Source organism: Panthera onca, chromosome F2, assembly GCF_046562875.1.
Source record: "Panthera onca isolate mPanOnc1 chromosome F2, mPanOnc1 haplotype 2, whole genome shotgun sequence".
NCBI classification, from domain to species: Eukaryota; Metazoa; Chordata; class Mammalia; order Carnivora; family Felidae; genus Panthera; species Panthera onca.
Window position 1 is genome coordinate 35587653 of NC_138356.1, and position 23005 is coordinate 35610657.

The 23005-nt window shown below is 34.9% G+C and overlaps 1 long non-coding RNA gene across 2 annotated transcripts in view; it reads left to right on the plus strand.

Annotated features, from left to right (window-relative positions):
- The window catches only part of LOC132664263 (uncharacterized), an 86612-nt gene that overhangs the window by 12910 nt on the left and 50697 nt on the right, over positions 1-23005 (plus strand). The window lies entirely within an intron of this gene.

Here is a 23005-nt window from a genome sequence, read left to right on the forward strand (position 1 = left end):
AAGCAATTGTTTTCTTGTCATATATTTCTAGCTTTCGTAGTTTCTCTCAGCAGGGATGTTGATCCAAATCACTTAGAACATCACTGCCAGGAATGCAACCTTCATCATTGATTATTTTCCTTTTTTTCACATTCTTCATGTATTCCTGATTGCCTCACATAAAAACATACCCCCCAAATAATAAACTCTTATTGCTACAGTATTGCAAATTTCCAGCATCTTTTTATTCCCTCCACATTCTACAAACTTCATATCCTACATTAATCCAATAAGAATTCCTATTTGCTTCACCTAAACATGTATCCCCAATGTGTTCAAATCTTAGTACCTCCATTATGACAATATGCCAAGCCTGTATGACCTCTTACCTACACTACTAAATAGATTCCTCTCTGGTCTCATGACTTTTACTCTTGCTATTTCAAAATCTATCCTGCAAACAACCACCAGAGAGATAATTTTTAAATGTAAGTTTGTTAAGAATATCTTCCTGTTCATACTCCTCCAATGACCTGTCATTTATTCAGAGTAAAAACAAACCTTACGGTCAACAAAACTCTATATGATTTGACCCCTGTTTATTTCCCTGACCATCTCTCCTTATGTTTTCCTTATCACTCATCCTTCCCCAAACTGTCTGGTCTTCACAATGTTTCTTGAATGTGCATAGTTGTTTTCCAACTCAGGGCCTTTTATTCAAGTTTCTGCCCAAATGCCATTTCCCCAGTGAACTGCATTATAAAATGCATTATAAAAATGTGGACTGCATTATAAAATCATCTTCCCATATGCACCCTAGTTACACTCACCTTGTCTTGTTTTGTGTTTCTTTATAATACTTCACTACTTTTATGAACTTACTTAAACTTACTTTTGTCATACAAACTCTTACACACTTTGTGGTATATAATGGTAGTTACAAGAAAATACTCCCTTATAACCTTACCATCACAGTATAATGAAGGCATTTTTAGACTAACCTCTGCCACTTCTCTAAAGATTTATTAAGCATTTACTAGCAAGCAAGCAAGCACCAAAACCGTTTATAAATTGTTCTGTAAACCATGAACTGCCAGCTCTCTGTCCTCTTAGGTAATCTGATGTCTGCCTTTTATGAAAGGCTCATTTTAGGAAGACAGGATTACTTCTAAGCAGGATTAGTTACTCTTATTGTTAGCAACAAGCAAGTAAAATCCACCCAATCAGCGGTTAGATAGAAGACAATTTATGGGCCAAGTTTTTGGCCTTATTCTAAGGCAAAATATAGAGAGTTTGTTGTATCCTTACATCCAGAATATATGAATGTGGGTATGTTTCTAAAATATTGTAGCCCAACAAAACACTTGAATACCTTTAATTTCATCAATAAAAGCCCATGGTGATCATTACTAAAACATGAAGTATTTATGATGATATCAGTAACAAAATCCTGTCAGTAATTACCTCTATCCACATATTTCTGACTCTCTGACAATTCCTGGAGTATAATATTTCATTTGCAGCAACGAGCTGCCCTAGAATTAAGGCTTGACCAAGCTAGGACATACATAATATGACACTGTCCACTCCAATGTGAATGAATGAATGGATAGATACATAGAGAGATGATAGAGATATAACCTAGGTTAAATATAAGTAAAATAGTTGTATTCCACAAATACTTCTTGAGTAAACCTTGACTGTTAATCAGTCACCACCTAGGTAAACCTTGACTCTCTACTTTCAAGTTGATTTTCTTTTTTTTTTTTATGTTTACTTATTTATTTTGAGAGAGGGAGAGAGAGAGCGAGGGAGCAGCAGAGAGAGAGAGAGAGAGAGAGAGAGAGAGAGAGAATCCCAAACAGGCTCTGTGCTGACAGTGCAGATCTCACAAACCGAACCGTGAGATCGTGACCTGAGCCAAAATCAAGAGTCAGATGTTCAACTGATGGAGCCACTCAGGTGCCCTCTTTCCTTTGCTTTATTTGACAAAAGAGTCAGTAATTGTAGCCTTCTGGGAAAGCCTGTTGTATTTATATCTTATTTAAAGTTCATGATGATTTTTCTTATCATCTTCCTGATTTAAACACTTGCTCTCAAATCCCTATTTTTAGAAATGTTTTATTTATCTTTAGTATTCAAAGTCCAGAAAGGAATGTCTGTTTTCAATATCACTATTTTCTCTTATGAAGTTTTTTAAATTTAGGACCATTGAGGAAGAATGCTTAGAAAACATCGCATAAAGAATATCATTTCTGGATGTGATATTCCCAGGTTGTTAAAAACCATCTTATTAAACATTTGGCCACTATAACTTTACTCCACTCCAACTTTGTTCCTGCAGATTTGCTAAAATTCAATTAAGATTAACAGGGATTATAATAACTAGATTCTGTTTCAAAATGTGATTATGCTCAAAATCTCTGCAAGTAACCTTAAAAATGAAAATTTCCTTTGCATCCCTAATTTGAAACACTGCCAATATACTGCACACATAGGAAAAACAGTATAAATATAGGCTAGCTTTCTCACACTGGATTTCTCACACCAAATCCTCAGGATTTACTCATTTTATTGTAAGTTCAGGAATCTCCTATTTTAACATTATCGTGGAAGGGAAATGATATTCTGCATTTAGTAAATAGGCAATCTAACTATATTACAAAAATGAAATAGATACTTGTATTTTTCTTGGTGTCTTGCAACTTCCCACTTGTAAATAATTTTATAACATTTTGATGTTATGAAAATCATATGCAGCTAACTATTTTAGATATCAAGACTGCTTCCATTATCTTTGATTATCCCTTCCCACGGTTACATACTATTTATTAGACCTGGGGCTTGGTGCCCAGGAGTATCTTCACCTTCCTTTTAAACATATAAGTTTCCATCACTGTACATTAGGTGGCCTAATAAAACCTGTAGTGACATAGAATATTGTTCAACCAGTTTCCCAATATGAGCTAAGTTCTAGTGGGTTTGGAGATAGCGAGAACTACATCTCTGAGCACTTAAGTGCTTTGATGACCTTTAAAACCATTAGCACTAAGAAATTTTATTGCCTTCTTGAGGACTTGGTGAGCTTTTCATCAGTTTGGTTCAGAGCTTACCATTTTGCTCTGTCATTTTTTACTGACTCTTTTGCTGGACCAGGGGCACCAAAACTAATCCAAGCTTATAAGGAGTTATTAAACCTAATTAATAAATAATAAACCCAAATTAAACCTAATATTTTGCTCTTTGGGGGCATAATAGCTGTATTACTTAAAGCTAAAATAAAATAATTGGCACAGGATTAGGTTATATGACGACTGTCTCACATATAAAAATTTCCATACAACTTAGAGAAAATTGGTGTACGTACAAAATAGCTTAATTTATCCAAAATAAAGAAATAATAAGGAAACTCAGTCCTTAATAAATATTAACCACCCAATTAGTAGTAATATCAGTACAATTTTATTTTCAAGATAACCCGACATCTTAAGGCTTTACTTGCCTCTTATTTTTTTTAAGCTGATGACTTTATACAATGCATAGAAAAAGATGCTCCTATTTGTAGTCAAATTGAGTTCTAAAAGAGATAAAATAATTATCATGAAGTTAGTGATGTTTAGAATACATTGCAAATTTATACATACAAAAGCATGGATAAATCTCAAACACAAAGTATGAAAGAAAACATATGCAAAAACGTATATTCTGGGGCACCTGGGTGGCTTAGTCAGTTGGGCATCGGACTTTGGCTCAGGTCATGATCTCATGGCTTGTGAGTTCGAGCCCCACGTCGGGCTCTGTGCTGACACCTCAGAGCCTGGAGCCTGCTTCAGATTCTGTGTCTCTCTCTCTCTTCCCCTGCTCATGCTCTCTCTCTCTCTCTCTCAAGAATAAACATTTTTAAAAAAAGTTTAAAATATATATATTCTGTATGATTCTAATTTATAACAAATTCATATATGTGCAAAATTAATCTATGATGTTAGAAGTCATTATAGCAGTTACCTTGGGAAAGAGGACTTTATCTTCATGATGAAAATCTTCTGCACTGCAAAGGAAAAAATCAACAAAACTAAAAGGCAACCGATGGAATGGGAAAAGATATTTGCAAATGACATATCAGACAAAGGGCTAGTATCCAAAATCTATAAAGAACTCACCAAACTCCACACCCAAAAAACAAATAATCCAGTGAAGAAATGGGCAGAAGACATGAATAGACACTTCTCTAAAGAAGACATCCAGATGGGCAACAGGCACATGAAAAGATGCTCAACGTCACTCCTCATCAGGGGAATACAAATCAAAACCACACTGAGATACCAGAGTGGCTAAAATGAATAAATCAGGAGACTATAGATGCTGGCAAGGATATGGAGAAATGGGAACCCTCTTGCACTGTTGGTGGGAATGCAAACTGGTTCAGCCTCTCTGGAAAACAGTGTGGAGGTTCCTCAAAAAATTAAAAATAGATCTACCCTATGACCCAGCAATAGCACTGCTAGGAATTTACCCAAGGGATACAGGCGTGCTGATGCATAGGGGCACTTGTACCCCAGTGTTTATAGCAGCACTTTCAACAATAGCCAAAGTATGGAAAAAGCCTAAATGTCCATCAGCTGATGAATGGATAAAGAAATTGTGGTTTATATAGACAATGGAATACTATTTGGCAACAAGAAAGAATGAAATATGGCCTTTTGTAGCAATGTGGATGGAACTGGAGAGTGTTATGCAAAGTGAAATAAGTCATACAGAGAAAGACAGATACCATGTGTTTTCACTCTTACGTGGATCCTGAGAAACTTAGAAGGCCATGGGGGTGGGGAAGGAAAAAAAATGTTTGAGAGGGAGGGAGCCAAACCATAAGAGATTCTTAAAAACTGAGCATAAACTGAGGGTTGATGGGAAGTGTGGGGGGTGGGGGGGAGGGTGGATGATGGGCATTGAGGAAGGCACCTGTTGGGAGGAGCACTGGGTGTTGTATAGAAACCAATTTGACAATAAATTTCATATTAAAAAATAAAAAATAAAAGCTCAAAAAAAAAAAAAAAAAAAGAGAGAGAGAGAATAGTTCCAAGGTACTGTGAAGGCTGTTTCTTGATCTGTATGTAGGTTTATATAGATATGTTCACATTTTGCAAAACTCCACTGAATTCTTATGATTTGGGCACATTTTTCAGTATCTGTTATGATCTCATTAAATACTCATTTTATATAATTTTGGTGAAAAAGTAACCAGGAATATGAAGAAAAATATGAATGCATTTATGGCCTTACTAATTATTAGGAAATAAACAAAGACATATTTGGGAAGTAATCATAGACTTATAGAATACAAAGTCTGCATAGGAAATGTAGGCAATGATATTGTAATAATTTGTATTGTGTTAGATGGTAACTAGACTTATTGGGGGATCCTTTCATAATGCATAAAAATATCAAATCACTATAATGTACACCTCAAATTAATAGGCTATTGTATGTCAATTATACTTCAATTAAAAAAAACAACAAAGAAAGAATACAATAGTCTTCAAATATACAAAGTTAGGAAACCTATGTAATTGATAAAGGAAAATCAAGAAAATGTCCTTAAGGGGCACCTGGGTGGTTCAGTCGGTTGGGCGTCCGACTTCAGCTCAGGTCATGATCTCACAGCTCGTGAGTTCGAGCCCCGCATCAGACTCTGTGCCAACAACTCAGAGCCTGGAGCCTGTTTCAGATTCTGTGTCTCCCTCTCTCTCTGCCCCTCCCCTGCTCATGCTCTGTCTCTCTCTGTCTCAAAAATAAATAAAAACATCAAAAAAAAATTAAAAAAAAAAAAGAAAATGTCCTTAAGTATATAGATTCCTTGCCTTCTGCTTCAGTCTTTCTAACTTTGTTATAGTTTTTGTTTACACTGGTATTTTTTAAAGAATTGGTTGATATCCCCAGTTGGCATTGTTTTTTTCAATTACACTGTGCAAAGAGGTGACTCTGGCTGTCAAAATTCTGTCTCTCTGATGTGATTTTTGTGTCTTCATTCTCTGACAACTCCAGTTTTCCTAGATCACCATTCTCTCTAAATGTGAAAAAAAAGTGTTTTGAAAGCCCAACATTGAGAAGTTTTTCTTTAATTATTTTTAATGTTTTTTTTTTTTTTTTAAGAGAGAGAGAGACAGAGTACAAGCAGGGCAGGGCAGGGAGGGGCAGAGAGAGAGGGAGGCACAGAATCTGAAGCAGGCTCGAGGCTCTCAGTTGTCAGCACAGAGTCCGACGTGGGGCTTGAACCCACAAACTGTGAGATCATGACCTGAAATGAAGTCAGACACCCAACTGACTGAGCCACCCAGGTGCCCCGAGAAGTTTTTCTTCTTTGGAGTTTGAACTGATACAATTCTTAAAGCAGATAGTGATGACACAATCATATTTTCAGGATAACATTAACATTTTCCCTATAACCATCATATCCCAATATTGGCCAACAAATTAATATGAGACAGGTGAATAGCTATTTAAACACTTAAAACCTGATACTGTGTGGACTGCCTTTTTATCAACCACCAAACTACCTGCTCAATAAATCTCACTTTTAAGACCCTCAGTGTTTCAGTTACAATAAATTATTTCTATATTTGCTAAGTATATTAGCAAAGTATATATATATATATATATATATATATATATATATATATATATGCTTTATATATATATGCTTTATATATATATGCTTTATATATATATATGCTTTACATATATATATATGCTTTATATATAGATAGATAGATAGATAGATAGATAGATAGAAATAGGAGGAGGAGAAGGTGTATGAGAGAAGCAGCTTCGTGTCATTAACTGGTACATGGTTTGAAATGGAGCTATGGAGCTCACTGAGGCAAGAGAAGAGCCTCCATCTGTGTTCTAACATAGGGAAACGTGAAACTGTAATCAAAGCTTTGAAAAGGAAGGGTTTAAGTGGAGGTCTCCATTGCACACACTGCATAGTGCCTCTTCCTCATCTTCTGTAAGACAGTCTATTTAAATACACTGCTCAAGGAGTCATTTGTGCTGTCTAGACTAATAAAATTACATCAGAAAAATCCAAAACACCTCTCTGCTTTGAAAATAAATCCATGGGACTAGAACTCACCTCCTCTCAAAAGCACATCTGGGAAAACTTATATTAATTATTTTAGGCTCAGCTCTGTATCCCCTCCTCTGTGAAAACTCTCTTCATTTGTTCAAGGGCAGATGAAGTAGCTGCTTTCTGAGCTCAATTAGTGCCTTTCATACTATGTACTCATGCTCAGGCACTTCTTATATTATCTCATCATTATTTGTTTTCGTATCTGTCTGCCTTTATGGGATCTGGGTCCAGATAAAAGAGTGATCAAGAATGGTGGATTAGTGTACAATCAGTGTCAGCCAAGTGGTCAAAAATAAATAAATAAATAAATGAAAGAGGCAATTAAATGAATTAATGAGTAAATGAATAATGACCAATGCTAGTTTGCAGGAAAAGTCTATCACAGACTTCAAGATTTACTGGCATCCAGTAGAGCATTTAGCATAAAGAATTCACAGCAAATAAAAGACAAAAGAAACATCTTTGTTTTTGATCCATTTGAATAGACAATAAACATATTTCCATTTTAAAGTTCATAAAGGAGTTTATATTTTCCACATTTTCAAAACAGAGAAAGCTTAATTTTAGGTCATTTCCATTTGAGAATCACATGTTCTTGCAGGAAGAGCTTGTCAACAACTACTGCCTGAGCTTTATGTGCTCACAACTGGGAGACTGGTGTCCCAGCAGGTAATAATGCACAGAAGGGAGTATCAGGCAACATGACTCATATTTCCTGAATCTGGTTTCATATCAGGAAAGTACAGCAATTAGGTAAATGAAAATATAGTTGATCTAATTCTTTAAAAATAAATGAGTACATAATTGCTTAAATTTCTATTTTTTTCCTAACTTTATTTCCTCTTGAAAAATAAGTCTCTTTTTTGGACCTATCATAGATGGAAGTACAGTTAGAGACCATATCATCTAATTAAATATGATACAGCTAGTTGTCCAACCCCTGGCAACATCTTTTCCTCTGTCATTTTTATTTCATTTCCTCTTTGCTATTAGCCAATTGTTCTGTACTCTACTACCTATATTAGTTAATACACATTCATTTCTAATTCCTAGACAATGTAATTATTAGATTTCCCATTATTAATTTTGCATATAATATTTGTTATGTAGTCCTCAAAAAAGGTATGTGTGTATATTACATATTAGGCATTGTTTAGAGCTTATCTTAGAACGCTAAATAAGAAAATTTTATACAAAATAAATCTAAATTTTTTTAATGTTTATTTTTGAGAGAGACAGAGAGAGAGCATGAGAGGCAGAGGGGCGGAGTGAGAAGGAGACACAGAATCTGAAGCAGGCTCTGAGCTGTCAGCACAGAGCCCGATGTGGGACTTGAACTCACGGAGTACAAGATCGTGACCTGAGCCCAAGTCAGCGGCTTAACCAACTGAGCCACCCAGGCGCCCCACAAAATAAATCTAAAACTGAATCTGCAAAGGTCATCTGGAATATGACATTTGGGTGCCTTGTATTTTAACCAAAATCTACTATCTGTCAGAAGCATCAGTATACATAAAACACATTAACAGAATCTGCTAAAAATCCACTTTATTTAATCAAGTGAAGCTATTTCCAGTGAGGAAAAAGATCTTCCCAGATTTGTGTAAAAATAAATAAATCAAGTCTAAGATAGTTTCCTTTCACTACCTCATAGCTTAGGTGTAGAATCACTAAATGAATTGCTTCCAAGATGTGATAAAACATATGATAAAACTTGGGACAAAGAATGGAGTTCATAGTTCATCTATAGATGCTTTACCATTACAACCAAGCCATCATCTATAGTAACAGGAAGTTCAGAAGATTAAAATTAAAAAGAAGTAGTTGCAGGGGCGCCTGGGTGGCTCAGTCAGTTAAGTGTTCAACTCTTGGTTTCGGCTCACGGTTTCATGAGTTCAAGCCCTGAAATGGGCTCTGTGCTGGCAGCATGGTGCCTGCTTGGGATTCTCAGACTCCCTCTCTCTCAGCGGCCCCCCCCCACCACCCAAGTGGTCTTTGTCTCTTTCAAAATAAACAAATAAACTTTAAAATTAAAAAAAAAAGTAGTTGCAGTGTGATTCTGAAAGATCATACATGGTCATCCAATAGATTTTGCAACTCCAGAAATAAGACTTCAAAATCAATTCAAAATCATGTCATAAAAGAGGAACAAAAGAGCTTTAGATTACAGGAATATAAAATTAGCTTCCCCATATTATATATCATGCCTCATGTGATCTGATCTGAGAGTACAATTAAAATAGAAAATATTTTTGTCTAAAGGCTCTCTGGACATCTTAATAAAATGGAGAGATTAGAAGCTAGAATATTTAATCTCCATTTCCTAGTCACAGAAGTGCACATATGCATTTGAAGAAATTTTCTTCAAAAATAAATATATTGCTTGGGAATGCAAGTTGGTGCAGTCACTCTGGAAAACAGTATGGAGGTTCCTTAAAAAACAAAAAATAGAACTACCCTATGACCCAGCAATTGCACTACTAGGTATTTATCCACGGGATACAGATATGCTATTCCTAAAGGACACATGCACCCCCATGTTTACAGCAGCACTATCAACAATAGCCAAAGTATGAAAAAAGCCCAATGTCCACCGATGGATGAATGGATAAAGAAAATGTGGTATATATATACAATGGAGTATTACTCTGGCAATCAAAAAGAATGAAATCTTGCCATTTGCAACTACGTGGATGGAACTGGAGGGTATTATGCTAAATGAAATTAGTCAGTCAGAGAAAGACAAAAATCATATGACTTCACTCGTATGAGGACTTTAAGAGACAAAACAGATGAACATAAGGGAAGGGGAACAAAAATAACATAAAAACAGGGAGGGGGACAAAACAGAAGAGACTCATAAATCTGGAGAACAAACTGAGGGTTGCTGGAGGGGTTGTGGGAGGGGGGATGGGCTAAATGGGTAAGGGACACTATGGAATTTACTGAAACCATTGTTGCACTGTATGCTAATTTGGATGTAAATTTTTAAAAATAAAAAAAAACCAAATAAATATATTGCCTTAAAAATATTAGGATTACAAGAATCTGCTAAGATATCAACACATCTTCACTTGATGTTTATCCCGGAATGCATGGACCTCATGAGCATTCCTACACTGTAGAAGTTCAAATTAATGCAACTTCTTGTGTTTAACATGCCATGTTAAAAACTTTACTTGAAAAAGCATGGGATGAAATAAACGATGGAAAAAGAGTTAACATGACACAGAAGCTTATAATTGTTGCCCACTAAAAAAAAATAAGCCAAGTAATTAAGGCATAATTATATTAAACACAGCAAATATATCATTGTAATAGACCATAGCTCCTAAGGAATGTTACCAACCCATCTTTGGTTAGCAAGTTTTTCTTCTGAGAAAAGATTTTTAATTCCTTGTTTGCTTGTTTTTTGAAGTGGATAAATTGGTCAGGTAGAGGGAAGATATTATCTAGTTTAGAGTTAGGAAAACAAGCATCGCTTCTTACAATCTTTTTCTCTCATTTCCTCCAAACCCAAAGCTGTGTGTTTAAAATTTTGTTTTTCTGTCTCCCTCTCCACCTCACTGTGCTTTGCACATTTACACACACAAACCCTTACGCATAATTGACAGTCTGCCATTTTACACAGATAGGAACATGGTTTTGCTATAAAAAGGATTTAAACTCTTTAAAGAATTAATGAAACTTTAATCTTAATACTGTTTTTCTTGTCCCAGATAATATTCACCTCTCCTTTCCTGTCTTTCACTTTTGATTTTATATGTGTTCCTCTAGTTTAAAAGTATGTGAGTAGTGTTTCCTTGTTAGTCACGCATCAATTTAGTCTAAGGCATTTCTAAAGGCCGTTTAGAACTGCCAAGCACCATATCTGGTGCCAGTGATATTGAAATGAATACGGTATTTTGTTGGTCTGAAGGAGTATCACAGGGGCGCACGGGTGGCTCAGTTGGTTAAGTGTCTGACTTCACTTAGGTCACAATCCCACTGTTTGTGAGTTCAAGTCCTGCACTGGGCTCTTTGCTGTCAGTGCAGAGCCTGCTTGGGACCCTCTGTCCTCTCTCGGCCCCTCCCCTGCTCATATGCATGCTGTCTCTCTCTCTCTCTCTCTCTCTCTCAAAAATAAACATAAAAAAATTATGAAGGAGTATCACATACTAAAGACAGTGGAGGGGCATGCAAATAGGTAAATAAATTATAATACAAGGAAATAACTGCTGCATTAGAGATATAAACAGAATAGCAAAACATCCAGGAGGAAATTCCAGCCAAGCCTTCCTGGGCATGTTGGCTGATGCCTACCAAAGGAGGAGCCATTTGAGTTGAATCATCACATTGGAATAAAAGTTTACCAAGTGGAGAAAAAAAAGAAAACATAGAGGAAACTCTTTATGCAGAAACAGAACTATTTAGAAAAATAACAATATAATAATAGGTTGGGTAAATGGCAAGAGATGGATCTAGTGAGGCACACATAGTTCAAGATTAACCTCAGGGGTGCCTAGGTGGCTCAGTTGGTTAAGCGGCCGACTTCATCTCAAGTCATGATCTCGCGGTCTGTGAGTTCGAGCCCCACATAGGGCTCTGTGCTGATAGCTTGGAGCCTGGAGCCTGCTTTGGATTCTGTGTTTCCCTCTCTGCTCCTCCCCTGCTTGTGCTCTATGTCTCTCTGTCTCTCAAAAATAAAAAAATGAAAAAAAAAAAAAAAGATTAGCCTCAGTGCAGCACCTGGGAGGCTCAGTTGGTTGAGCATCCAATTCTTGATTTTGGCTCAGGTTGTGGGGTCAAACCCCACTTGCTTAAGATTCTCTTTCTGCTTCCCTCTGCCCCTCTTCCTGACTCACACACTCTTCCTCTTTCTCTCTCTCTTTCAAAAAAAAATTTAACCTCACTAATTAGAGCTGGAGAAAGATTTTGTCAATCATGAGATAATGTTGAAACATGAAATATGGTTTACTTCCTCGACATTCTGTCCACTACATTCATAGAGATTTATACAGGGATCCTTTTTTCTTGCTCATAAATGTGACTTTCCATAAGTTTAGCATAATTCCTTAGAATACCTTTCATTCTCAAAACCTTTCTAACCTAAGTGCCTTGAAGGTCATTTTTATGACTTCTTTTAAAAATAAACAATTCTCTGCTGGATTCTAGGAAACGTTTACCAGACAATTGGTTTTCCCATTATCTGGGTAAAAATGAATCTCATTATGTGTATGAAAATTATAATTTTTCCTCTGGGAAACTAACAGAAAAGATTTCAAAGCTGACAAAGATACAATGATACAAGTATTTATCTTGAACAAACTTGATGAAATTTCCAGTGAACATTTTTGCAATTACCAACAGCCTTTGAAGAATTTTCTATCAAAAGCAACAAAAAATAATCTTGATTGGCATTTTTTGGGGGGGTCTGGAAAATGTAACTTGTAAAGCTTGGTTTAAAGCAACCAAATGTAGACACTCGGGTGCCTGCCATTGTAACTTCATATTTGTATGTTTTTAAAATGTATTTATTTGATGCTATAATCCACAGGCATGTGAACCAGGATACAAAATGGAGCCACTTTTCTTTTAAGTGCTAAAGGAAGAGAGGAGCAACCCTATAAAGAGAAAAAAAAATTAAAAAAAAAACAAACAAAGGATTTTTTTCTTGCTCCACTGGCTCTAGTGAAAGAAATTTTAGAGCCTAGGACCTTGCCCTTGTTTCCTTAAATAATAGTGAGGCCATTAGTGAGAAACAGTAAAACACACTGGTGGAAAAACTAAATTGGCCATTCCTTCAGTAAGTTCTTCCTAAATCTTGAGATAAATTTTTATTTGAAAGAGCACTGTGGATCAACACCTGCCAGTTGATTTAATTTACTTATTACACCTCACTTCCTACACCCACTCAAAGACTAGCCCATCTCTAAATCTGTCATATCCTAAACTAGCTATTTAGTCTGAGAGCAAAATAGTTCTAAGATATAAAAGCAAACTCCAATGTATGCCTTGTCATGCTTGTTTTATGTGGAACTTCAATGTAAAGCATTCTTTTTCTGTGTGAATCAGAGCAGAGAGCAGTGGGCAATGTGGCCATAATGTAACACAAAATCCCTGTTGCCTCATATAGGCGATGACTACCCATGAGATGGGGACATGGCAAATACTTTTTTTTATCTGATGATCCCATCGTTTATTAATACAATTTATTCTTCCTGGAATAGTGAAGCCTCATTATAGGATCACTTTGCTCTCCAAAACTTTTATTAATAGTAAGGTTTGAATCTAGGCCATAAGAACCTAAATAATAGTTAAAGTAACCAAGGCTTTAAAAAAATAAATTGAAAACAAAACAACCCTCTCCCCACCCTCACATCTTAGAGTCAAGAAGGTTTCTCAGCTGTCTAAAGGCCTTTTTTTTTCCTTCTTAGAATTGCACTTATTAATGGAAGAATCTGTGTTAAATCAGTCCGTTGAAAACTTCCGAAAACAGTAACATGTGGTTCTTTCTAGTTATTTAATAGATTTTGAAATATGGAAATCTCCCCAAGTGGTTTAGCCTGGGATATCCTATCATTCATTCATTTATTAAAACTCTACTGAATACAAGCCATTACTATTATACATTCTTTAACCAATTTTTCAAATCTTATAACTGTACCTAGCTTAGAACTTCTTTGCATAACACCTAGGCTTTGTCATTTTGTTGTTGTGGTTAATATAGTTTGTCTAGTCATGATGGATCAAACCAAAACTATAAAGGTATCTTTGACTTTCTCTTCAAATTTACTTACAAAAAATTTCTTTGATGAGTTTCTCTTTCTTCAAATATGCCGAGAGAGAAAGAGAGAGAGAGAGAATCCCAAGAAGGCTCTGTGCTGCCATTGCAGAGCCCAATGCAGGGCTTAAACTCACAAAGTCATGAGATTATGACCTGAGCCAAAACCAAGAGTTAGATGCTTAACCAAGAGTCAGCACATCCAGGCGCCCCTCTAATACATTCTTAAGAAAAAAAAAGCGCCTCTTTTTCTACTCTTTTTATGAAAATAATCCGAGTTGCCTTAATTTGGAAGTAATATATTTTGATTTTATACTCTCATAAAATCTTCCGAACTCTTTTAACACTTGTGAGTTAAGTATACTTTAATATACTATACATATTAAATATATATATGAATATATATGAACACTATAACACATCTGCATGTGAATATGCAGTAGTTCCCCTCCTACTTTGTTAAGGACTTTCAATGCTCTTTTACTTTTATAATTCCTCATCTATTACTGTTTTACACCTAATAGGTGTCTTGTAGAAATTTGTTGAATAAATAAGTGAATGAAGGAAGGAAGTCAGGAACAAAGGAAAGAAGAAATACAAATGGCCAGGTGAACTGTTGGTCTTTGAGAACTACTAATCAACTCTATCTAGTGAAATTTCCTTTACATTCTCTCATCCCCCTTCTTCAGACCATTGCCAATAAATATGTTAAAAAATAAGATAACTTGATTATAGAAGTAAGTATCAAAGATTTTCCTATGGTTTCTCATTACTAAAATCAGAGTTTTTAGAACTGCTTCCAGGATAAGAACACAATGAAAAAGCTGTGAAATTACAAAGTCTTGAAATATTGGAGAAAACAAACAACAAAATACCTTTTTCTAAAAAACAAAAGGTGGTTGCCATTAAGAGATAACCGGGGAAGAAAACAACTGTTAATGGCTCAATTCTCTAGCTCTAAAAGCAGAGTAAACAGAGTCCTAAACTCATGGCAGAAGAGGAAAATGGGTCTCTTTCCACTCTTGCAAATTAGAAGCTTAGATTTTCCACATAGAATATAAATGTACTGGAGGTTAAGTCGTCTTTTTGTAATCTGACCTATATACTTCATCACCAGGTATAATGATGCTTTTAAGGAAAATGTCTTATAATTATTAAATAACCTGCTTACCATGACATTTCAGAAGACTTCAGGCCCAGTTGGTAGGGAACGTGTATCCTATGCTGCCTCTCTAATGTATTAACAGTGAGAATGTGATGTTACTGCCCTCTAATGGGTGGAATGTAACAGGATTGGCTCAAATTAAAATGTATAAGTATCTATCCAACAGTGATGATGATAAGAACTGTATCTTGTTACATTTGCATAAGGATTTTCAACTTACAAAACATGTGGTTGGCATCTTTGTAAGTAGAAGAGGTATTATTAATCTTGTTTTTAATAGAGTACTGTGCAAATGAAAGAAAGGAATGTCCATGTTGACAATAATAATAAATGCATAATAAATGCAACATTTTAAGATACCTATAGAGTATTTTTGTGTGTTACTTGTAAATATAATCTTGACATCACAGCAAAGGGATTCTGCTACTTGAAAGATAAATTTAGAAAATTTATTTTAATATTTCATATTTTAATGACTTATAAATATATACTTCAAATTGTACATTAATATGGAGCAATACAATAAAATGAATTTCATTTGTATTGTATTAAAACATTCTAAATTAATGTTTATTTGTTTTCACAGGAATTATTTGTTTTCACCTCCTTCATATCTGTAACAGCTTATTGATTTTGAGTGATGTGCATAGAATCATAACATTTTAGTGCTGAATAAGAGCTTCAAGTCCAAATCCTCATTTAATAAATGAGGAAACTTAAGCAGAAAGAAGTTATGTGAACTGCATAAGTGCTCTTACATTGTAACAGAGGCAGGATTGTTTTGGAATCTGTTCTAGTATTACAATGTTTCCCAAACTGCGTTTCTGAACACAATCACAGGTATCTCAAGATATAGGTATATAGATACAGATATGATTCATTTTGAACATTTAACTTGATGGTAAATTACAAAAATTCGTGTTGGTAGAAGCTGGATCTCCTGAATCACCACTGCTATAACCCAATACCACCATATGATACAGTGCCTGTATTTATATATGTGCTTATCATCAGTCATATCACACAAGGTCAAAAGGGTATCACTTTCTTCTGTATGAACCAAAGCTTCAAAAGGATTCTATTAAAGAAAAGTAGTGGCAAAACTGAGTCAACACGTTGCAAATCAGTTATGCCACTAACAGTATGCCAAACCCAAGAGAAACTGTTCCATAAGTATTTCTAAGAGTATATCTTTCAATGTGCTTATCTGAAAGAGTACACTAATAGTAAGTATTCTGTAGTAAGTATACGCAAAGAAATCAATTTATGTTCTATTTTCTTTTTTTTTTAATTTAAGTTTTACTTTATTTATTTTGAGAGGAAGAGAGAGAGTGCGTGTGAGAGAGCGGGACAGGGGCAGAGAGAGGGAGAGAGACAATCCCAAGCAGGCTCTGAGCTGTCAGTGCAGAGCCCAACCCAGGGCTCGAACTCACAAATTGTGAGATCATGATCTGAGCCAAAGTCAGACGTCCAGCCGACTGAGCCATTCAGGTGCCCCTCAATTACTGTTCTAGATTCCAATTTAGTTGTATTAGATTAGATTTTAAATGAATCTAGATTTTAAATGCCCCTCAATTACTGTAGATTCCAATTTAGTTGTATTAGATTAGATTTTAAATGAACATCTGAGTGGGGCGCCTGGGTGGCGCAGTCGGTTAAGCGTCCGACTTCAGCCAGGTCACGATCTCGCGGTCCCTGAGTTCGAGCCCCGCGTCAGGCTCTGGGCTGATGGCTCGGAGCCTGGAGCCTGTTTCCGATTCTGTGTCTCCCTCTCTCTCTGCCCCTCCCCCGTTCATGCTCTGTCTCTCTCTGTCCCAAAAATAAATTAAAAAACGTTAAATGAACATCTGAGTAATACAGAAAGGTAACTTTACTTTCAAAATTACAAAAGACAAGTATTGAATTATATCTCATTAATTATGAACTTAACTCTTAATCTAAACTAGCTTAATCTAAACCAGCAAGCAAGTTTTGAAAGAATTAATACCATTCATGAACAGGCAGTCTCCATTAGTAATACTGGAGTTAAAAAAAGAAAGTTATCAGGTAATGTAAAACAAAAGTTCGTGCTTTCTACTCTAACTCAAAATTAGGAAAACCACATAATATTAATTATTTTATTTTTATTTTATTGGTTTTCCTCTTTTGTTTATATTTAACTTGTAAACCTCTTTGGGTTTTATATTTCCACTAAGAGCTATAAAAATAAGGAATTTAAACCTAGCTGTATATACTTACATGCTTTTAAGTAACTTCACAATAAAATAATTAAGTCAACTCTGCACATCTAGGAGATTTTTTTTTTTCCTTTAAAAGAGAGCTAGATTTTTGAAGTTTAAGAAAACCTGAATCATAACAAGGTGGCATTTAGTGGCAGGAACACACACTGGACACAAAGAGTAGAGTGTGCGGCACAGAAGCAGAGCAAACAACCAAAGTAGGACTGCATTGCAATAGGATTTAAAATTACATTTTAAAAATACTGGGTTGCCTATCTCAATAACCTGAGAAAACTGAAAGAGGCATATTAGGAAAAACCAAAGTCACGAATGCTTTTTAGCTGATCACATCTTTTGTTTTGAGTCCCTCATTGGATTTATAGTATTCTCATTAATATTATCAATATGTGATTATAAGTATGCACTTCAGCATGGAATGGAAGAAAATTAATTAGATAAGCATAGTCTCTACCCTCCAGGATCCTCTTATGTAATACACTCGCAAATGGGAGGGCATACAAGCGCATGAACACTGTAATCATAGACCAAATATGTGTCAACAGTAAGACAAACTCATAGGGACTTGGAATTTAAGTCTTAGTTGTATTAAAATATTTACTCTTCATGGAGAGAGCCAAGCAGGCTCCACACTGTCAGTATAGAACCGGATGTGGGGCTCGATCCCATGAACCATAAGATCATGACCTGAGCCAAAATCGAGAGTCAGACACTTAACCAACTGAGCCACAAGGTGCCCCTTGTGTTTGCTTTTTGTAGCCAAATTTTGGGACAGTCAGCTTGACATGAAATGTTTAAATTTGAAAGCAATGTATTTTAAGAGTTAAGTAAAAATAACTTAATGAGTATATTAAAAATATATTAGCTTTATATAAACAGGTATATATGTATGTACACATTGATGGTTAAAATTTAAAACATTAGTGAATATAATGTATATTGTCATCTGTAAATGTTAAAGTGATTTCTCATGGCTAATAGTTATGAAATTTTCATATAACTCAAAATGGTTACAAGTACAAATAATGATCTATTATAGGTAAACTGCTTTCATCAGATTAAATGTCCAAGTTCTAAATTTTTCCAAAAGATCATAGGTCATCATTTAAACAGATGGTGGTATGATCATTGCAAAAGCATTCAACCATGCTGTCATTTAATGTGTTTGACAGCCTTGAAATTAGAGAAGCTGTCTATGACTGCCGGGTTTGGTAGCAGGGGACAGTCATGGTCATTATAATTTAGGGACCTCTTCAATACTCTTTGCCTAGAGGCCATGCAGATTATAATTCTGAAAATCAGTCAATACATTCTTGGGAAAATTTTCTTAGTCTATACAAAGATTTACACAACTGATTATTATTTTAGTGGGTACAGTGATTTCTCAGAAACATACTATCATAACCAGTATTATAGCTTTTCAGTATTTCACATTATTAAGTTTCTCTATTTTATTTTACATTTTGCCTTTGCCAAATTAAGAGTAATGTACACACACACACACACACACACACACCCAGAGTAAGTTTATATCTGTACAAATTGATAGGTCAGTCATTCATCAGTCTATTGGAAGGAATCCAGAAAGGCTATGTGAATCACAGTATTTTATAGCTCAGCTTATTCAGATTTAATTCAAGAATTAGTTTTTGTCCTATCATTTCACACTAAACATGCATGTATTCTACTAGAGTAAGAATGTTAAGTTCTTTAGTAGACCACTGAAAGTCTACATTCCATTTTCTTTATTTTCTCTCCACTTTTACTAATATATTTTAAATGAAATTAGATGAATGCATTTCACTATACCACATCAGAACCAAATGAGGCCATGGGGAGGCTGTTACATGCAACTGAGTTCACCTAACTTTAATGTCTTTATGAGCAACTAGTAACTGGATACCCCTCAGCACCTTGTGAAATTAACAGACTGCCATTTACATGCAGGTCTAGGATAACATATCAGTAGTATACTTGTGTAATTACTGAAGTTTTCAGTTCCCTCATGAACAAAGAAGAAGTAATGAATCATTTTAAATAATGTAACAGTAATGTTATAATATCCCAGTGCTTCACAAAGAGCCACTTTCTCCAAGTAGGAAATATGGACTTAACACGTATGAAGAACATGAGAAATCACAGATGTCTGTCGCACTTCGTAGATATGTTGGATGACATTTTACAATGCTGAGAAATGTCCTAAACTATTTAAAGAAAAAAGTTAAACACAAGAATGCAGGCACAGTTTCAAAGTAATACAGCCATGACTGTTTCAATACCTTGCTGGGACCTCCAGTAGACCTAAAGAGGAAAGAATGAAAAATAATAGTTAAATATTCATTATATGGTCTTCTGCTTAGCTAATCAATTCAACAAATGACTAAGTAAAGCTACATAGATACTGTTCATGGTTATATTGGCATTTGTTTTCATATATATCAAACACTGAGACTTACATACATATATCATCTTGATCTTTCAACAAGCTGTTAACATGCCTTTATAATCTGCATATAATCAGCATAGTTGTGCTGCTAAAGTATGACACATGTTTTGGATTGTGTTACATACCTTTGCTGAGTTGTTTGTTCATGTATTTTTGTAAAAACTTATTATTTTTTTTTGTTTAAGTAGGTCCCACGCCCAGTGTGGGGCTTGAACTCTCGACCCCGAGATGGAGTCGCACGCTCCACCAACTGAGCCAGACAGGCACCCCTGTAAAGATTTATTCTTGTTCACAGAAGTCCAGTTGAGAAGTAGGAGAAAAAAACTAAGACCATGAGAAAAATTTTTAAAAATTTATCAGAAAAAAAATTTTAAATCATTGTTATTTATACTTATAGGCATAAATAGAAGGAAATAAGCATAGTTTAAGAAATAGACCATAGTCATACACCCTGGCATGAACTAAAACAAACAAATTTGAAATATAAAATGGAAGACAATAAATGGATCATATTAATCTGAGAGGGTCTCTTAATAACATACACTCTTGGGGACTCTAGTTAAATTAATTCTTAAATTTAAGTTATTTCCTATTATGCACCAACTTATTGCCTAAAACTATAAAGATGGGCCTATCTCTTAAGCAACATGATAAAAAATTCACCAGCCCTTTTTATATCCCTAAACTCTTCTACTGAAAATCTTTAACTTACATTCATCTTTCCCTTTTCTTCTTTCCAAACTGTAAAATACTTTACTTTCTTCTGAAACTTCTCTAAATTTAATCATAAAGTGTTAAAAGCAATGCATGCCTTCTGATAACTATCTCACCTGTTCTGAGTTTAGCAGTAAAATTTTGTCTATTTTAATGAGATATATTTCAACTTATTCAAATCAATTCCTTGTTCTTTTTTTTTAAAATGGAGCTACACTCCTTGTTCATGTTCACCTTATTAGAAAGTAGCTGTCATTTCATGTTAGAAAATGCATATTAATATCCTGGTGAAATTAATTAAGGAGAAAAATGGCAGTGGCCAAAGAAGTTTGAAAAAAGATAGCCTCAAAAGAATTTAAAAATAAGAGAGAAAAAAATTATTACTGCTACAAGAGTCTCAGGGTTTATTTATGCATAAATGCTGAATCAGGAAATTGCCACATGGGTGAACTGCTATTAGTAGAAATCATTGCCAAAGGGAACAGAGATTTATTTAATCATTCTACTTTTAAGTGATCATCATTTTATGATGGGTTCCCAGTGGATCCATAAATAAGTTTATCTGTACTGTGTTTACCACACACAGTGAGCATTGCCGTGGACTTCTGCTTTGATCTTATGTCACTAATTCTAAAATGCAGGATACTCAGAGGCTTTTGCCATTTTTTTCCCTCAAAATTCAATTCACTATTTAATTACAGGAACATCTGACTTATCTAATAACTTAGTGCTATGATTTTTACATCCTAATTGAATTAAAAGATATGGAAAACTCATGGTAAACCTTTGAATCTATAATAATTACCAATAACAATAATAATATCAAACTTAGTAGTAGTACAATTTTAAAACTGTTTTCTGTCATTATCTCTGAAAAAGTTAGTTTCTTAAATTTATATAATATGACAGCTTTACTGACTTAATAATACTTGGAAATTATCAGAAAATCCCACTTTATATTTCTTCAAGGCAATTTCTACCTAAAAACTGTAGAACTGTTCCAAACATAACACTTAGTTAACAGATATCTCCCACTTGGTATCAGTGATCCATTCCAAAAAACCAGACATTTGATGCCAAAATGTCAACCACCAACCTACATCCCATTATTTAAAACAGCATGCCATCGGGTGCCTGGGTGGCTCAGTTGGCTAAGCGTCTGACTTCAGGTCATGATCTCACAGTTTGTGAGTTCGAGCCCTGCGTCAGGCTCTGTGCTGACAGCCCAAAGCCTGGAGCCTCTTCAGATTCTGTGTCTTTCTCTCTCTCTCTCTACCCCTCCCCTGCTCACACTCTGCCTCTCTCAAATAAATAAACATTAAAGAGATTTTTCTTAAAATAAAATAAAATGGCATGCCATGTCATCACAAAATCCTTGACCAAATTTTATTTGTGAATATCAAACTCATGTCAGGATGCAAAGAAAAAATTTTAAACATATTGTTTTCTATAATGTTTGGGTCTTAAAAACCAAAAGGCATTCTAGTGGGCAAACACTGACTAGGAAGACATTTCTACAAGGTTTGCTTGTTAGGCTGTAAAACATTGAAAGGCAATGACTTCATGTATTAATGTAATCGTGGGATAGATATGTTAAAAAAAAACGTTATTATGTAAGATTAAACTACTTTTGTTTTAAACTAGCCAGTTTTACCCTCTAAGAACTGTGGCATAAATCATGTCAGTGAGATTCTAAATCTTTATGCTCCAATTACAATGATTAAAAAAGGAGAACAGACGAGAATAAAATTTTGATTTCCTTGCTCATTCTTCATAAAAATATAGAATTAATTCTTTTTTCTGTTGAGAAAGAAAAAAATTATGTGCCCTTCAAGATTCTTCTGGCTGGTCAAAGAATTAAGTTGACATGAGACAAATTAACAGGAGAAAATCAAATTTAATTACATACATATAGGGAATCTATGTAAACATGACAGATTCCAAATACAGGAAAAATTAGGTATATATGTCATTCTGGACTAAGGAAAAGTGCATAGGGGTCTGTCTAGGGCTTCAAAAAGCAGGGAGGCAATTCACAAAAAGAATGCAAGGAATAAATACTTGGTAAATGAATGTTTACTGGGCCATCCAGAAATATGGGACATAGAGAGGACTTTCATAAAACAGGGCTTGCAAGGTTCCTCTCTGTCTCCCATACATCATTTATATTGTAGGATAGTTCTCTATGGTGATAGCTCTCTTTCTGGAACAGGTGCTTTATCTAAATTCTTTTAGGCAGTTGGAGAGATGGGAGGCTTTGGTCAAATTTCTTCATGAGTGTTTTGCTTCTAAGAATAATCAATCTAAACTAATCCACAGGCCAAAGAGATATATTTTGGGGTGCAAATTTTGTTCTCCTGCATATCTTATATAATAAGACTCTGGAATAGATGAAGCATTATTTGGCTTGTCACATCAATGGGTTTTCAGTGTGCAAAAACAACCAAAATAACAATAGGGAATGAAAATCCAAAATAATATGTATACCCAAGTTTAATAGGACTATGAAAAAAAAAAAAAAAGATCTAACAAACTACCAAAACACTAGTTCAGCCCCAAGGTTTTTATGTTT